Source organism: Bombus pascuorum, chromosome 2 (genome assembly GCF_905332965.1).
Source record: "Bombus pascuorum chromosome 2, iyBomPasc1.1, whole genome shotgun sequence".
Lineage (NCBI taxonomy): Eukaryota > Metazoa > Arthropoda > Insecta > Hymenoptera > Apidae > Bombus > Bombus pascuorum.
The window spans coordinates 21,765,154-21,785,926 of record NC_083489.1 but is presented as its reverse complement, the minus strand read 5'-3'; the positions used below and the strand labels follow the sequence as shown (position 1 = coordinate 21,785,926).

Genomic DNA, 20,773 nt, shown 5'->3' with positions numbered 1-20,773 from the left:
ACAGAAGCCATATTACACTGATCAATGTTAATCGTTTTGTTCCTGAAAAATTAAACAACTAAATCATGTATTTTGCTTCTAAAATAAAAAAAGAAAATAAAAGTAATCAGTTTAGCTCCTTAGTGGACTATACATAAAATTATACAAATCATGGTTCTACATTATATTATCATATGTCATAATAAATAATTTATTAAAGGATTCATACAACTCTACATAGAAAAAATATGATCCTGAAATCAAATACTTGTATTGTCAACTTCATTAATATTAATTAGTCATTAATACACTAAATAAAAAAGATTTCTTACAAAAATAAGAAAACCTACCATTTATGTCCATCACTGGCATTTAATTGTCTAAAATAGCACGGTGATATAAAATTGAAGAAAGAAAAAGTGTGTTGATATTTGAAATCGGAAAAATGTATAAAATATTCAAAACATAGCAGTCGTTATATTATTAAATATTATAACAGGCAAAATTTCTACTTAGGTTTCATTCCTTTTATTATTTTCACGAAAACATGAATTTGCATAATTATTCGCAGTGTGGCCATTAATATCAAAATTAACGTCGTATCATAGACGATAATAACAAATTTCGTTTAAACGGAACGTCTAAGTCATATTATGTTGAATGTACGCGAGTGCGTAGATAATTTTGCTTTAAATGAAAATGAAAAAAAATAGCTAACATATCGCGTATACGACATCACTAACAGTTCATGCGATTACAAGATTATCAGTTCTTCGTATTCGATGCTGCACTGCGATCAACAAATTAATCCGATTGCAGCGAATTGTCGTTCAACCGCTTTTCAATTCATAGCTATGGATGAAGTATTAATAACGATGGGCTTCTACGATCAGCCACTGCCGAGTAATGCGTGTTCGATCACTTATTTGAATCACCATCAACGTGACTATTAACCGTTTTAAAATAATTATCGATGTCATCTGTAAATAATTACTGCATTCGTTCACGTTGATTTAAGTCGGGGAATGAGCAATTCCTACATAATTGAAATAGAATTTGCTTCGGAATTAGTGATTGTCACACGAATACCTTCGTTTTAGTAATCTTTTTAATTCGCGAAATTTTTAGCAGATTATGTTGTTAAAGTTTAGAATTTATTCTAATATTTCTGGAATTTTGAATCAAGTGAATTACGTAAGTAGTTTGTTTGGAATTTTGGTTACCTTTTTGATATACGAAATTGATGATAGAATACATCATTGTAGTATAATTTTATTTCATTCTACTGACACAGTTAATTACTGTGAAAATATTGTTAACATGTAGTAGTATTCTATACCATAGATATGTGTATACATAAAAACAAAATATATTGCAAACTTACTGGTTGTTAATTACGAAGCATGTAATCATCTTTATTTAATTTTCTAAAGCATACTTATCAAACGCTGAACAAGTTTTACTCCAATCATTTCCTTCAGATCCATATATTACGTATATTATATTTCCTCCCAAATCTTCCTATCTAATTTTTGTGCAACCTTTTCTACAGATTTCCACCGATCAGGGGTGTAAAACAATGCTATGGTGATGATGAAAAATAACTTTTTTACTCTCTATACAAGAAATGTTTCAGATTGAAGACAATTCTTTTTAAAAATAATCAATTTAGTCATGTTTTCCAATTAGATTATTGTACTTGCGCATTTTTAAATTACATGTTATATCTTTATCCTATATTCCTACATTAAGTATCTATGATTTGCACCTCTTGTACAATAATTTTTTAGCTATCATTAGTGAATTGATGTAACAAGTAGTAGGCCATAAACATCTCTTATATAATTTCATGTTTGGAAAAGAATAACCATATGATGCGAAGTTTGCAAAATTTATTCACAAAACTTCACTTGTTTTGTATATATATACATATATAGGATTTTTATTATCACAGAACAAGTTTGGTGTTTTGTGTATATATATATATATATATATACAATATATTATATATATATATATATATATATATATATATATAATAAGATATATATATATATATCTTATTATATATATAATAACTAATAATATATATAATATAATATAATAATAATAATAATATATATATAGTCTAAGGAATAATCTAAGCTGATCACGTTTTGTGTTTCATCCTATATATGTATATATATATATAACAAGAATAAGTTTGATGTTGTATATATATATAAAACAAGTGAAGTTTTGTGAATAAATTTTGCAAATTTCGCATTATATGGTTATTCTTTTGCAAACATGAAATTATATAAGAGATGTTTATGGCCTACTACTTGTTACATCTTGTTACTACTTGTTACTTGTTACTACTTGTTAATGTGGGAATGTAGGATAAAGGTATAACATGTAATTTAAAAATGCGCAAGTACAATAATTTAATTGGCAAACATTATATATATATAGTCTAGGGAATAATCTAAGCTGATCACGTTTTGTGTTTCATCCTATATATGTATATATTTGTAACAAGAACAAGTTTGATGATTATATATATGGATTGTTATTGGGCTGATCGGATGATATCTTTTAATGTTTCCTCCATTCAGATAGGAAAAAGATATTTGTCATGATTTTTGGCGAATTCGTTTCTACATCCAGTGAAAGATGAATGTATAAAAACTATAGGCTTATCCATAAAAATGTGATCTTAAAAACTAACGATCCTAAAGCTTTCTTTGAACTATGTTCTACTCTAAAAATGTTTCTATCGGCCCACTAACAACAAAATAATCTAAGCTGATCACGTTTGGTGGTTCACTCTCTTTAAGAGAATTTATTACTATTGACAGCTTAAAATTTGTAATTTATAAAGTTTCGCTAATACGAGTGATACTATTGATTTAATTGTGTAAGAATGCTCTAATTATTACTTTTATTATATATGGCGAGGTATACTTTGTTATATGATTTTTATTAGTATTATATTACCCTTTTCACTTATTTTTGTTTATTTGTTCTTTTATGTAAACTAGTGATTATTTTCTGGTAGTACTAAGACTAGGCAATTGATTTAACAAATAATGTAACACTTACATATGTACATTTGTCTCCCATAGCACTTATATGTATATGTATAACCTATATTACGTCTCTCTCTCTATACCATACAACGTTGATAAATAAAGTTTCTTTACATCTCTAAGAAAAGGTTTATATCTCGAGAAAACTCTCCAGTCGAGTTGACTTTCAAAGTCATTGTCCCACCCTTTATTACGATATAATAACTTAATTGTCCAATTTCAAACTATATATGTAGTTCAAATTTTCTTTTAATTTAACCATTACTATAATTACTTCCACATTCCCCGATTTAAACATTCAACAGAGTGAAATATTAAAACGAAATTAAGATATATTTAAAATATATAAATGTCTAGTATACAACAAAAAGAGTACGAAGATAGCGAACATTTAAAGCTGTTTGTGCATGTAGTTTCGTAAAAACCGAAAGAGAGGAAAACGCTGGTGATCGTTTAAACGAATTCATTGTACTAGTCGAGTTTACCACCAACCACGATGTAATAAGCATAAATAAAGCTGGATTTGTAAAAGAGCGACTTATAAAGCACGGTAAGCGGGAAAAGTGCACAAAGCGAACTTATGTACATGTTCTGCACGGTCGTAGACGTGAAACTGCTATTTGAGTCGAGTGTTTGATTAACGAGCTCGCTTTACGCGCGCGATGTGTGCATTTAATCAGGTTATGTAAATTATTGGAGAAGTATTTGACCGTATCGGTATCACCGAAAGGAAAAGAATTTGTTTTATCGTTCGCTACATATGGTGAAAATGTGAAGATCTAGCCGAATGTACTTTCGAGATGTTTCAAGATAAATGCTTTCGTTTTCTGGTCCTTCTGCAACACGTGGTGGATTATTTTATTATTAATTAGATTAAATTTTTCAGTGAAATAGAGTAAATTCTTATTCATTTCTATTTTACAAAACTTAAATGTTTTAATTTATGCATTTAAAAGGAAAATAGAAGTCAGTTTACAAATGTATCGAAGAATATCGTGCTCCATTTAGAATACACAGCGCATTGTTTTATTAAGTAACTTATGTCCTTTGTAGAGATTTATTAGTTTTCGACTTTATAAAGTTCTGATGTTTTAACTTAAATACTTGGAAGAAAAATAGAATTTATTATTATATAATGTAACTTATTTATATAGAATGTAATAATGTAATATATAATGTAATGTAATATGTATATGTAATGTATATATAAAATTCTGATGTTTTAGCTTAAATACTTAGAAGAAAAATAGAATTTATTATTATATAATGTAACTTATTTATATATAATGTAATGTAATATGTATATGTAATGTATATATAAAATTCTGATGTTTTAGTTGAAATATTTAGAAGAAAAATAAAATTTATTATTATATAATGTTATTTATTTATCTATAATGTAATGTAATATGTATATGTAATGTATATATAAAATTCTGATGTTTTAGCTTAAATACTTAGAAGAAAAATAAAGTTTACTATTATATAATGTAATGGAATATGTATATGTAATGTATATATAAAATTCTGATGTTTTAGCTTAAATACTTAGAAGAAAAATAAAGTTTACTATTATATAATGTAATTTATTTATATATAATGTAATAATGTAATATATAATGTAATGTAATATGTATATGTAATGTATATATAAAATTTGACGTTTTAGCTTAAATACTTAGAAGAAAAATAAAATTTATTATTATATAATGTAATGTAATATGTATATGTAATGTATATATAAAATTCTGACGTTTTAACTTAAATACTTAGAAGAAAAATAAAATTTATTATTATATAATGTAACTTATTTATATATAATGTAATGTAATATGTATACGTAATGTATATATAAAATGTAATTATATATAATGTAATTTATTATATAATGTAATCAAACATACAGCATGAATCTCGCAAATGAAGATTTCGAATACCTCGTAAATTATACGTTGTACGAAAAAATGTTTTAAACAAAACTTGCATGGTTTTCGATATGCAGTTAAATAATTTGTTTTTACTTCGTTTTACTTTCGTAAATGGGATACCCATTCTTAAATTCAGGTAAAGCATTGTTGCGAATTCTCGACTAGAGAGCAACCGGTCAGGTCAAACTGATCGGTCGATATCGCGTACGATATCGAATGAATTAACGCTCAAGGTGGAGGAGGTTTGATAAATCGAGTGTTAAAGTAATCTAGCACTGTATTTGCACTTGTTGTATAAAAGTAAAGCGTGATGTTATGAACACCGTGGTGGTAGGATCTTGTTGGGAGTGAAGTACTGAACTTCTATGATGCTGATTCTCCCTATCAGCCGTTGGGATTTCTCGTGTCTTTCCGGCTGGGCTTTTCCCGGAGTTTTTTACCTAATCTCGGAGTCATTAGGTTTACAGTTCGGGGAGGACATGTAATTCGGAATTTCCTGAGGAAGAGAATGAGTCTGTCCGTGCTATAAATGGACGGCCACTCGAAATTCCGGACAAGCATCAAATTTTATATAAAAAGATTTTATATAAGATAGTGACTAAAATTAATAAATGCTAATTACTGAGATTATTTTCCAATATTACGAGAATATTCTCGAATTAACCATTTTAAAAAATATGGTGTATCGGGCAACAGAATATCTTTATTTGCTTCGTGAAATCGACCACCAACATCGATGGAATCTGAACGTGGTCGCTAGATCATTGCCACGCACTTTATTAATAGATCGTTAACAGGTCAAATATACTTTGCTTTTCTGTCTGAAGCATTACTAAAAAATATGCTGTCTTTAATATGCTCGAAAATAGGACATCAGAATGATCGCTGTCGTACACATTAAGCTTGGTAATTCAATGATTTAGTAACTAATTATGTCGCAAGAAACTTTCAAATTCTGTTGTCCAATAGTTTTTTTTTTATTTTATTTTTGTTTTTTTTACAATTTGTCCTTATGGACATTTGGTAAAGTGTTATATCTTATTGGTGAAAAAAAAAAAAAAATAAAATAAAAATAAATATAGCATGTGGGTGGCTACCCCCAGCGGGGTGCCAGCTTCGTTTTTTCTAAGTTATATCTTTTGTGTTTGTCCAATAGTGTATATTTTTTTAAATGGTTAATTTGGGAATATTTCAGTAATTATTAATTCTAGACCCTGTCTCGTATAATACTTTTTTTACGTATAAGTTGATGCTTTATCCGAATTCCAGATGAAATCTTAGGTATTTCATTAAAAAAAGGGGGGGGCTGAAAACAAAACAAAACTTCTTTTATTCGAATTAATATTTTTGCATTGTGTGTGTTATTTTTGATATCATTTGGTATCAATGCCAATATTTTTGTTAACTATATGCAAGAATTTTGCAACATTTGCACTAATAAATCAAAATATAGCATTTCGTATATAATATTATAATTAATAATACGTTCAAACTGATAATAAATATTAAATTTGTCTAATAAAGTTACGTTTATTATACTACATAAGCTATACGTAAAGTTGATCTTGCTTCATTAACAGGAAGATGTTAATTCCACGATTATTATGACAGTCAGTTACCAAGTAAATTTAAGATTATTGTTGCTTAATCAAAGTTCCTTATTCATTGATTTCTAATTTTTAACACGTTTTACTCTACATCATACTTTTGTTATTCTGTACATTATTATAATGTCTTACATACTAATACAAAGTGATTAATGTATAGTAATCTTTTATTGTTCTTGCATAAGATAACATAAGAATATTATACGTACAGTATGATAATATCATTTACAAATCACAAATTATGTTAAAAATTGTCAATAATATAATTAAATTTGGCACAATGAATAGCAAGAAAAATATTGTTCTCCTTTCCAGTCATGCTATATTCTTAATTATTTTAACATTTCTACTAGTAAGATTTCACAAATACCTTCTCGTTTCTTTGCTAAAAATAAAATTTCAAGGATTCGCTGTTAGCCGGTCAATGTCATGTAGTAGATCACTGAACTGCTTTGCTATCACCTACAACATCATGCTGAAAAAATGCATTCAGTGGGTTTCGTCGAGTACAATACATTTTATCTAAAATCAGCGAACAAAAAGTTATTTCTCCTAATGTCTATTTATGCTTTTCCTTATTCTTTATGATATTACAGTCTCTACAAATTTTACATTGTATTTGTTTATGAATCATTCAAAACATAATTTATTCTGACTTGTGAGTAATTATGCATATCTCTTATATTTATTTATTTTATTTAATATAATACCTAAAAATTTTAATAGACGTATGTATTGGGCATTCGATTAATTGAGTTTTAGGCTCACATGTATTCTATAAATATGACGATAAATATGCATTAAAGTTTAGATAAAATTAGGCGCAGTTAATGCGACGTTAGAATCTATATAAAATAACAAAGAAGGCAAGAAAATGAATAAACAGTCGCACCCGAGCTGTCGGAACGCTAATATTGATATGTGTTCTGTTAACAACTTTTAAACGTGTGTGCTAAATCGCAGCAACATAGTGGTAATGGAAAGCTATAGTGGTGTTTGTGCCGTGTTATGTTAGTGCTGACATAGCGGCCAATCCCATTCCCACATATTCGATATTATACAGCAACATGTTGTCTACAAAGATAAAAGCAAGTAACAATAAGTGAAATGTTTTAGTACGGGACTCTGGCTTCCTCAAACACCACGAAAAGGGTCTCAGAATGTACTAATCTCAGGGAATCAATAAAATCCTATGCGAACATTGTAAAATTGAAATGCATTCCTGCCAAAGACCAAACTATTGTTCTTAAATCGATGGAAGAAATATCCGAGGTCCCAAGACAATCAGATTCATATCCAGAATTTCAAACGTCAGAATCTGTATCTACCTGGGTAAAAATTTGTAACCACTAAATACAAAACAATAACAATAAACGATATTGAAATTAAAATAAGGCCAATACAGTCAGCACAACGTGGTATTCTGTCCAACGCCTACCTTAGAATTTCTAATGTTGGAAATATATTTAAAAAGAGCAATATTTGACTCTGTTTAATATCGCAAGAAGACTAAAAAGGAAACACCCAATAGACCTCATAAAAGATATAACTTAGAAAAAACGAAGCTGGCACCCCGCTGGGGGTAGCCGCCCACATGCTATATTTATTTTTTATTTTTATTTTTTTTTCTTCACCAACAAGATATAACACTTTACCAAATGTCCATAAGGACATTATTATATTAAATAAATACATATTAAATAAAATAAATAAATATAAGAGATATGCATAATTACTTACAAGTCAGAATGAATTATGTTTTGAATGATTCATAAACAAATACAATGTCCATAAGGACAAATTGTAAAATAACCAAAATAAAAAAAAAAAAAAAAAAAATTTGACTCTGTTCGTGAATAACCTTCTTGAAAGCAGGAATGTCTGATCCTGAATATTTGTACATCCTAAACTCGAGACGATATTAAAAAGATTCATGACTTCTTCGTAATATATATTCCTAGCAGACACACCCTATTGAATCTTCATCACAATGAATAAATTAAATTGTTTCTTATAATCACACTAAGTTAGCTGGGACTCGGATTCGTGACCAAAGATTTGCGAGTTGTTTTTCCCAGTCGATTTTCAGCTGGCACATCTGCCATTCGATTCACTCGTAGTTATGCAATGGTTATTTCAGTGCGGTGCGATGGTTCGGAATTCACCTAAAATTGATTCCACAAAAACTCATTGTACCAAAAACAGTCGCTAATAATTTCGGCAGTTGACGCGACTCAAAATGATTAAGAACGAACGAAATTGTTTCCTTATACAGGGTGCGTCATGGGAAACGAGCGATTTTTAAATAATTATTCCTCCGTTAATTTTTAGCGTGAAATTAATTTATTATCACGAAATGATACGTTATTACATGCCATTTTAGAATAGAACTCTAATTTTACACTTTAAGCTTTAAATTTTAGAAGAACAGCCATCGAAGCCCTGCCAGGGCCCACCTTCTTGAAATCTCACGTTTTGTTTGTTAATCCTTCACATCTGCAGTTCTGGTTTCAAGAAATTGTTGATCATATTGATTGAGCTGAGTTTATGGTCGGGGAGATTCCGTTCTCAAAAAAAGTACGAGCCAATGTTGCCAAACCCACCAATGGTACACCAAACCGTCACTTTTGGGTGGTATAACGGTGTTTCATTCACTTCACAGGGGTTTTGTAGAGCCCACTATCGGAAGTTCTGTTTATTTACTGAATGTGAAATGTACTTCATCACTCATCATGATAGTCGCATCCTCACGTTCTTCGATAATTTCGAGCATTAGCTCGGAGGAGCTATTTCCTATTTGCTCGTTACTAATTCAAGAGCATGTCGCCGAGCAGAACAAGTTGGACGGCTTATCCCACTCTTTTCACGTTCTTCAGTGTCCTTGCAGTTGCTACAGGACCAGGCGGTTTCTTCTTCATTACTGTTCCTCTTGTTCGAAAAAATTATGAGTTCACCCACTTCGAGATGGTATTGCGACTTGCGAATGTCCCCATAACGACCAATACTGAGTTTTAATAACCGACTTGCCACTTTTTACGAAACTATCGTATACAAATCTCGATGCTTTAATGTCCATAGCGACATGATAAATGAAATGGCATGACCTGACGCGTTATATGCCCTGCCCCACTCAAGCCCCTACTCCCACTACCTGCTTCGTAATATTCGTTTGAAAATCGTCCGTTTCCCGCGACGCACCCTGTACAAATAAGAGAGACATGTCCTGGAATAATATCCCTATGGTTAGACTGTGGATTTTTAATATTTGTAATAAATTTAAAGGTGCAAAATTTCATAGGTCGCATATAGTACATGAAAATATACAAAATATTGAACGTGGAATATTTTTTATAATTCTTGGTGGATGAAATAAATTTCTATGTAGATCCCATTTCTTTAATTTTGTTCACATAGATATCAAATTGCAGAAGCAACGAAAATACAACAACGCCAAACCAAGCGCCAGTATTGTTAATAAAAAATGAAACGCCATCGTTAATATATAAAGGAAGGAGAAACAGCGTAGACGCATTAGACACAATTGATTTGCCAACTACTAAAGTTAAACAAAAAGACCACTTTGTTACTTGGTAGCCATATCTACAAACCATATATCAACAAATTTATTCACAACTATAATAAAACAAAAAAACATCCGCCACCAAACCTTGAACCATCAAAACCCTCAATTTAGATCTTGCTGACTCTGCAAAGAATCAAAAGTAGTTATGGACACAAACATAAGGCGAAATCCTTAGAACTGAGTAGCAAACATAGGCACTACAATAAAATATAAACAGATGCCTTAAAAATGTTACGATCAAACAAAACTTCCCCATGCTCTCTGCTTCCCTGTCTCTGCAAAGAATCAAAAGTAGTTATGGACACAAACATAAGGCGAAATCCTTAGAACTGAGTAGCAAATATAGGCACTACAATAAAATATAAACAGATGCCCTAAAAATGTTACGATCAAACAAAACTTTCCCACGCAGGCGTCTATTTTCTAAGTCAAAGAGTACGCAACCCACGATGCTCAAAAACTTATCAGAAATGTTGAAGTGATCGTCACTTCTGAGAAAACTCAACATCTGGTCTTTGGTTTCTCAACCGCCTAAGGTCTTCGAAGGCGCATAGACAAAAGAATGCGTTTAGGAAAGGCCATAAGCGGTACACGTCCGATGTTGGTTGAGGCAGTTGCCTTTAGTCTAAGGGTAACGCTGCTAGAGAGAGGATCTGGATAGGCCCACATATTTTGTAATTTACTAGTCACAAAATATACACTTTCAATACCTTGCAGTTTGCTCACGCATTACTTTAATTCCATTCACTGAATAATCTTAACAAGAAAGAACGACCTTTAAGATCGCGCTATCTACGCAAACTTCATGAGTGTAATTCAAAGATTGTCAAATTCAGTCAAAAGAAACAAAAATGATATCATTAAAAATATATTTACAATTTATTCTTAGCTCGTTAATGTGAACAAAAATATACCATTATCTGGGTATTCTGCCATCAAGGAACTATCGGCAATGAGAAAGCAGACGCTAACTCCAAAGAAACAATTCTTTCCTCCAAATGAAGCAGAGGTCCCTGTTGCTTATTAGGGATTCGTAAACTATGCAGAATTCAATATCAGAGAAGAATGTGAAATGTGAATGTAAGCGGTCGTGGATCGCATCTAACAGAATAAGAATCCATAGAACAGTCAAGGATTTTTACCAACAAATCCCGAACTGCAACGTGAACAAGAAAGAGAAAATACCGTCTGGTCTGAGGTCACAAGACAGACTGGAATCACGTATAAACACTTACTCAAAAGCGGAACTATCCTGTTACAGCTGTCATACCCCATTCATCTCCGTAATAGTGTACTATCTCCTGTACGAATAAAGAAGGTTTGAACTGCAAAGGTGGCAACACAAGATTAATCCGGACAGTGCTATGATGATCCACGAACATACAAAAAATACCATTGAATCCCTGATAAAATATGAGCGCCAAACACACAAGATCCAGTCGCTGTTGTGTTGATGCGGTGTTAAATCTTTATATAAAATGAAGATCTCAGAATGAGTTTAATTACGGTTCATAGATACTGTTTCATTCTACGCTATGAGGGTAGTTTTACCTTTCAGAAACCGAGTCGATGATAAATTTCTGAAATAGTCGTAATATGATATACTATGTATTGCTTAAACTAATCTCCAGGTTCTTAATTCCCTTTCGCACATATAATACAAAAGAGATTAATAATAATATAATTAATCTCTTTTGTATTATATGTGCGAAAGGGAATTAAGAAATAGAAGAATTGAATAATAATAAGAAATAAAAGAAGGGAATTAAGATATAGATTAATAATAATATAATTAATCTCTTTTGTATTATATGTATTTATCTTCAAAATAAAACATAAAATCATATGTTTCAATGATTGAATTATTTGAATTATTATTACATTTTCATAGTCATCGTCCAAGAATAATTTTTAAATTTATATTAGTTCACAATCTTGTACATTCTATCGCAATATATTCTAATGTGGTTTAATAAATTAATATTTCTATGCATTTTAATAAGTAATGGTTGAATTTAATATATCGAGCCGAATGATGATGAAACATATCTCTAGATATTACAACAAATAACGATACGATCTAATAATCTGAATCTCAAAATAAATATGATGGAAAGCATTTAAAATAAATGTGTGTAAAAGCACATAAATTGTCATCTGTTTAGTATATAAACTACACCCATAATAATTACGATAATGTAAAATACGAAAAGCAGTAATTAACAAACTCGTTCATTCATCGTCTGTTGCGAGCAATTCGTGAGAATAAAGCACACTAGAGCGCACTTGTAAGGAATAAATCAATAGAAACTGAGACAACTACATCGAACTGATGTTTCATATTTATACCGGTGAATTTCGTGTTGAAAGTTGTACCGTATAGTTTGACGGCACTGAGATAGCTAGAACCGAGATTTGTTAAACAAACTTTCCCACGCAAGATGACGCATGGGAGGAAACAGACGAGCAGCAACGAACTTTTTTATGTCGGAAAGGAGATAACCACTGTAACGTGCAAATGTCTGCACTGGAACAATCTAGATACGAGAGTCGTACCGCCATTCATAAAAGAGACGCTTCAAATCCTCCAAATAGAAAAATGCTCAAATAAATCAAAATAAATATAGTAACTTATATATAACCTTTTAATTTTTCTCAGATTTATATTACATTCTCATAAATTCATTTATATCGAAAATTTGATATTTTGAAATAATTTTTATAAGGTTGACGTTTAATCGTAAGTCTTACAGATACACAAACGAATTTTAACCCTTCGAAGCTGTAACAAAATGACAAAGAATTCAACATTAATGATTTAGAAAATAACTATCTTTTTGTCTTCAAGATTTCCTGCCCTTTTAGTACGTCAGATACAAAAAATGTTTAAGCACTTGTTGAAAATGTGATAGTAAATGGTGCATTGTTATTTATATAAGTCACCTAACGCCTTGTACGATCGATTATAGATTTTCAAGATATAAATAGAAGTACTACATATTATTACTGCATATTATTGTTTATATAAAATTTGTAAATTCCACAAATTTTTAGTGTCAGATGTTATATCTCTTTTTTTTATACAATAAACATTTCAATAAATTTGATCAATGTTAGTATTCTTTTTTGTAGAACTTTAATGTAGAGTAATCGATGATTCGATATATCGTGAATTGGTAAGATTTAGAGGAATGAAAGAATTATAAGAGTAATTTGAAAAAAGTATAAAACACGATTTTAGATCGAACCCTATGATATAAGACTAAATGTAATTTTATAGAATATAGTTTACTAAAAATATGCACACTTTGTATTTTCCTTATTCTCGCGTGGATACACGTGCTGCATAAGACATTTCAATATAAATGTTATCTCATTATTTTATTTGCGTGTTCATTTCATCGTTGCATCCTTAAATCATTTTCATTCACGATATTAACCTTCATAAATGTATTTCTATATTGCATGTAATTTCCGCACTTCGATTGATATTTCCAGCTGTTTTATAATTCAACGATAAAAATTGGCTCACGAGCGTGTTTCAGATTTCTTGCTTAGTATGTTTATTATGTTTATGCATCTCGTTGAATGCAAGTTTACATTTCACTCGTGTTGTGCCGTCATTCACGACGAGTATCGTGAAACATAAACACCACTATACATACTGATATACGAGTTTTACGTTTTATTTTTAGTCAGATCGTTTTAAGCTTATCTCTGCTTGAAAGTGTTAACGTTGTTCAATTATATATTCACGAAGCAGCTGAAAACTTTAGTGGTTTTCATAGAACTGACGTAATTAAACGTATATACATGCATACTTTGTACTCAAATGCAAAGTTTACCCCAATCGTGTTTTATACTTTTTTAAATTACTCTTATAATTCTTTCATTCCTCTAAATCTTACCAATTCACGATATATCGAATCTTCGATTACTCTACGTTAAAGTTCTACAAAAAAAGGTCAACTTTTCGTTAAACTACTTTTTAATTTTTATAAAGCGTTGGGAGTGTGGAATGTGAAAACTAAAAATTTTTATGCAATTAATTTAATTCTTAAATCTCAAAATTAATATTTTAATAGGAAATTTTTGTCTAACAGTGTATAGGTAATTTTAATTTATGATTAATTTGTATTAAGCAAATATATATAATAAATATAATTAAATTATTTTTATTTGTAAATATTACAACTGTGAATATGTTTGAAGTTAAGCAATATTTTTCAAACGCCATGAAACTTGATCTGAAATTTGATCTCAACCATTAATAATCTACCGTAATGATTAATGCGATTGTAAACAATTAATTAACAACGAAAAAATACATGAAGCAAGAGAATAAAGAAATATTTACTGTTACACGAAATAATAAAATAAAGTTAATTAAAAGAAGCATTTGGTTTAATTGATGTCTGTGGATCATCAAATATTGCAACGTTTTAGGAATTTTAATAAGTGATTATTGTAGAAGTGGTTATTGATTTCAATGGCTCTGCTTATTAACTTGGTACGAATTACCTTTTGGAGTTATGTGTCACAGCTATCGTATATCTGAGAACATCTATACGCTATATGTATAACGAGCTAAACTCGACTTCAAACTTTGATAATTACGCACATATAGGAAATATTACACTATCGTAATATTTCAACGTAATATTTTACGATGTACCATTACATTCATTGCTACGTGATTATAAAGACATCATTAAAAACGATAAACAGGAACTATTATGAAATAAATATTTACACGCATAATATTATAATATTTTTGTAATAGAATTTTTAATATTTTCTGCAATAAAATAAAATATTAATTACTACATAATTTTTTATTCTTCTTTCATAATTTTTCTTACGTATTCTTTACGTATGCTTCTTACGGAAACATTGTAAATTTGGTTAATGTTTGTTGTAAAAACTGATCATTTTTCAATTATGTATACTACAATATAAATAAATGAACGATATTGATACAGAAATATTATCTTTACAATATTTTCTAAAACTACATGACAACAATTAATGTATATTTTTTAATTCGGACTATTCCAAAATTTTATTAACTTTTTTCAGTATTAAGCATAGTGAACATCTTATAATTATAAATAGATTATTACAAAAATTCGAAATCTTACAATTAAAAAATAAGGAGAACATTTTTATGTTTTTAATTTCTAAACGATTATTTTTAATCCAATAATTATAATCCCAATCTAACCACAGTAGTTAATACTTATTATAATAATTTAAAAACTGTCGCTTCATTATTTTATATCTTCTCAAACACACCTATATTTAAGCGTATTTATTTGTTCCATTCAACCAACATTAATTATGACTGATAGGTAGTAATCACTTCAAATTTTTTATTTGATCAATTGATTGTTTAATTCTTATTATTATACGAAATCACCAAAATAAAATTATTGTTCAATTACTAAAATTGTCAGTCGACAATTATTAACTTGTAATGTTGAAATTTCATTAAAATTCAATTTGATGTATACAAATATTTAATTACTTATATTTTATTTATATGTATATTTTTATATATTTATATATTATTATATATTACTTATACTAGTTATACTACTTAAATACTATGTTAAATACCACACTAAATTTGAAGTCAGATTTTTCAAATCGAGTAATTGTACTGTATGTACACAAACCCATGTCTCACTGCATGCTTACATGTAGCATTAGAGAAATAAAAGTGAACCGATCATAATTCATAATTGTTAAGCCAGTTCGTTTCTTATTTATTTGTATTTTTATTAATTTGTATTCTTAATTATGTATTCTTAAATACTAGTTGTGCGAAAGAATTAACAATTAAATGCCTATTTTAATTATCAGTTGGGACCATATATTGTTAAAAGCGATTGATAATGAAATACTTCGAGTGCGATCTCCCAACAACGCTGAACATAATATTCTGTGAGAGTATTCTATAAAATGTATTAATCCTATTACGACCTTCCAATTTGTGTCTCCCAAAAAAATAAAAATCATCACTGGCTTTGAACGTGACTCAAAGACAATTAATATTTTGCAACGTAACTGTACTCTAACTTTAACCAATCTAAATAAAATTATCAACACCGATATAATATTCCACCAAAAATGAAACAACAAATTGAAAGAAAATATAGCAAAATATACTCAAAGACAAAGATATTTATCAACAGACGATAGAAACAGTAGCGAGGTCTTTGACTTTGATTCCAGTAACATTTCGTATGTCGAAACTGACCTATCTCTCGCTCAAAAAATATTATCCTAAATCATCGGGTACCAAGCCGATCTCGCAAGATTTTGGACGATTAAAGGCGAAAGACGATTCTTCTCGCGGGAGCTGATGATCTCGCGCTTTCGAGCGAATGTATGACACAGTGTGTAGAATGTTGCTCGCACACGGACCTGGCGGGGGAATCAGCTAGCTGGCAGGGGAATAATAACGAGCCGGACGACACGGAGCGAAGTCAGAGAGCGGACGAGGCTTTATAAATCGCGAGGATGTTCGCCGGTGCCGAACCAGTGACACCTCGACTGCGATCGATCGTACTGGTACTGCCGATTCGACGAATTCGTACGATATCCACGTGCTCGTCGCGAATCGATTCGCGAGTGTTCAGTTTCATCAACATACGGCAGACAGGGTTTTCCAAGAAGCTTAATAAATGTTATAGAGTGCTTGAAAAAAAAAGTATATAAACCAAGAACGTGCAACAGAGGAAATCTCGTGGATACAACTAGTTTCGATCAGAAGAGTATCAGCGAGGATCGATCTGTCTCGAGAAGCTATTTCGTCGTAAACGTAAGTGATCGATTTTGTAGAATATCTTTTTAGAATAAGAATATTTGATTTTACTTAGAACTTTGCTAGTGTCATTCAGATGATTTAAAAAAAAAATTTGATTAATGAACGGAGGGCATATGGGAAAAATATGATAAATTCATTTTTGTTAACTTTTAACTTGTATATCACTTGTGACGACTAAGAAAGAGTATTTTAAATACGAGATACTTGGAGAAGTGAATAACTTGATAGATTCGAAGATATAAACCATTGAAAATAGATAACGATAATTTTCAGTACGCAAATAGATAACGATAATTTTCTATACGAAAATAGATAACGAAAGATTTCTATAATTTTTTTAATATGACTGAAATCTATCAGGGCATAGAACCTCATTATAAAAATATGTATATTCTATCTTAAAGCTATGATTAATATTTTTTCAAACTTCAATGTATAAGTGTCTATACTATTATATTGCGTTTATTGTTGATGGAAAATGTGGCTTGAAAAGAATTGTTTTACCCACTAAATATTATAGTGTATAATAGTATAGTTCTATATTTCACGATATTTTGTTTACTTTATAAATATCCGCAGTTTAGTAATAAATGTTAGTATCGGAGAATGTTCTATCAGATCATGTTTAATATCTTCTTTTATTAGTTTCATAGTGAATTAAATGTTTTTACTGAAATGTTGGACGTATTATGTAAATTTAGAGAATGAATATCCAGTCATTTTATACGTACTTTCAAACAATCAATATGTTCTATTTAGAATGTACTAGATAATGAATTCATATTAAATTACGAAGATATGATAGTTTTAAATGGCCATGAAGAGTGTTCTATTTAGAATTCGATACATAATGAGGTAATATGAAATTAAGAAATAATAACTCTTAATGAAATATATAAATGAAACTTATTTATATTTAATTTATCTTTCATTTATGTTTTAGTATACTTCGCATTAATTAGAATTTATACTTAAAATATCATAGATAGAAAACTTAAGAAGTTTGATTCTACTACGAAATTTTGCGCGTAGAATACTTTACAAACATACTAGAGATATCAAGTCATTGAGTATCAACATCTTAAGCTTGGAGCTAAGAGTACCGATATAAGTTAGAAATAAACAGAAATAATCAATTGTATCTAAGAGAATTTATACGGTTACGTACGTTTCATAGTGTGTATATGATATTTCGTTTACAAAAAAAAAAAAAAAAAAAAAAAAAAAAAAAAAAAGAAGAATGCCAGGAAATCACATAATTCGTGAAAGATGATGCAACATTTGCGAGATAGTCAGTAGATATATCAGTAAGTATTTACTTAGAAGGTTGTTTGTAGTTCCATTAATGGTTCCATTCATCTATCGTTTTATTGAATAGAAATGATAGTATACTATCGTGTATTTATTGATAAGTTGAGGACATTTCATAGATATAAATACTTCTTTCATTAATTTTTGCTCGATATCATTTTATACAGATTAATATTAGATTCATTAAATAATCCGCAAAGATTATTATATTTACCAATAAGTATAATTATTCGCAAGTTTTAGAACTTTAAAGGAAAATAGATATTTTCCTGTGTTTCATTTCGAATAATTATCAATTACTCTTAAGTAATTGTCTTTGAAATATGACGAAAATATACTTAAGAGGAATACATATCAGGGAAATAGAATCAAGTTACATACTTAAAAGATAATTTAATAGAGTGATTTTATTTGAAAATATTTAATAAGTTTGTCATACATTCTTTGTATATATTAAGATAATTATATTAAAATTATAAATATAAGCTATTGTAATTTGAAAATCTTTTTTTATGTTATTTTGTATTCTGGCAAAAAATTGTTTTTCTAAATTATTTCATTAAAACGTGCTATTTTCACACATATGTACATATATAAAATCTTTATCTTTAAAATAGTACATTCCTATTTCGTTGAAAATTTTCTTGGAAAACAATTCTAAAAGGAATTAATGAAATCTGTTAGCAACTCTATTATGTCATTCATTACTTCTGCAATCTTACTTAAGTGATAAAAAAATTAACCGTTGAATATAAAATATTCTCTAATGTCAGTATCAATCATTCATATGTAAATGAGATATTTTCCAGTTAGTTAGTGTCCATAGTTCCCATAATTTCTATAGTTTTAAAATAGTAATTTCAAAGTTTTTAAGGAAACGTAAATGATATATCTATATGTAACTACTCTTCGTTTCTAAGCTGTTGATTATGGAGTTAATGACACTTGGAAATCTATATTAATTGCTTGTTCCATTTTGAGAAATTTGTGTATGCAAGTATCGTGAAATTCAAGAATTAAATTGCTTGGTATTTCAAATATTATTTCAGTATGTCATCAACGAAATAAAATAAATTTAAAAAGTAATAACAATACAGGCATGGACATTTTCCTTAGTTATATACTGTTTTATTTTTTTCAAATTTACTTTTTAAACTTTTCCAAAGAACGCCTTCATAATGGAATAGTGCATAGATTATTTTGTATGAATTGAGACGATATATAATTCGCAAAAGTATTGAAAGGAAATATTATTGATAATTTGCGTGACTCCATCTATTAAAACACCTTCAAATGAATATAAATAATTTTTATTTATAAAAAGAAATATACGTGCGATTGTATTGTATCGCTTTGTAGTTACTGTACAGGAACGTAACTTTCTTTTAATTAGCTACAAAGAAAGATACATAAAAACAGAGCTAACTCCTAAATTAATTGACAACAGCAATTTTTTTGTATGAATTTTATAGTATATTCTTTCAATTCGTATAAAAAGGTTTGTACAAAATCAATTAAGTAATATTCGTTATTAATTACTTAAATAATTCAAGAGATTCTTGATCTAAATTATATAACATATTTCAATTTATTACAAAATATGGAATGATTACAATTAATTTGAGGAAGTTGGGTCAGTCTAAAAGGAAACATATAATTAAATATCAGTTGTTCGACTGCTGTTAAGAATTATTAATGGGATTTCAGTCTAACGATATACTGCTTAATTATTACCTCTTTTTGTGTCAGAAGAGCGATGTGAGTCACCTAATTAGAACGCATCATGTTTTCTGTTAGGTAAAAGAATTATGTCAGAAATTACTCTGTCGTCATTATAATAAGAAAAATTATGGTATATTTGCGAAGTGTATTTGTATAGCTTTCTCAGTGAAATGACTCTTTTTTAAAAATAAACATTTCTTATATATTGTATGTAGAGAATACCATAATAAAATAATAAACGTGGAGTTCAATTTTTCTAATATTTTGGAAAAACATTTATATTTATATTTATATGTGAAATATAAATATATAAATTATAATTTACATTCAAAATATTAAAAAAATCTTTAAATTAAAAAGAAAAAGTTAGACATGTGTAAATAGCATTTGACATAGTAAGATATACACAATAATATACATTTTTATCAATAAGTCACAGTAATTTCCGTTTAATTAAAATTAGGCAAGTCTCGCTAATTTGAAACCTTAAACTGTAATGAAATCTTTAGAATATAGTATAATTTAATTTTTCTAACAATACACCCGGTTAATCGAAAATCAATTTCATTTTGTAATTGCAATTCTCATTTATGCTTATTTTAGGTGTATTAACTGTAAATAAATGTACTATTACTTATATTCGTAATGTGTCATTAATAAAGTATACAAGGAAAATGACTCGTACTTGTATTACGTGATTGCAATGCTTATACATCTCAAATACAATACGTGTTTCGTTA

At 29.0% G+C, this 20,773-nt stretch overlaps 2 protein-coding genes across 3 annotated transcripts in view; one reads left to right on the top strand and one right to left on the bottom strand.

Annotated features, from left to right (window-relative positions):
• LOC132904614 (uncharacterized) overlaps positions 1-20,773 on the bottom strand; it is a 344,019-nt gene that overhangs the window by 104,015 nt on the left and 219,231 nt on the right. The window lies entirely within an intron of this gene.
• The window catches only part of LOC132904597 (trichohyalin-like), a 142,403-nt gene continuing 138,300 nt past the window's right edge, over positions 16,671-20,773 (top strand). The window contains exon 1 of the mRNA XM_060955235.1: positions 16,671-16,994. The gene's annotated coding sequence lies outside the window, so the exon portion shown is untranslated. The remainder of the gene's footprint in view (positions 16,995-20,773) is intronic.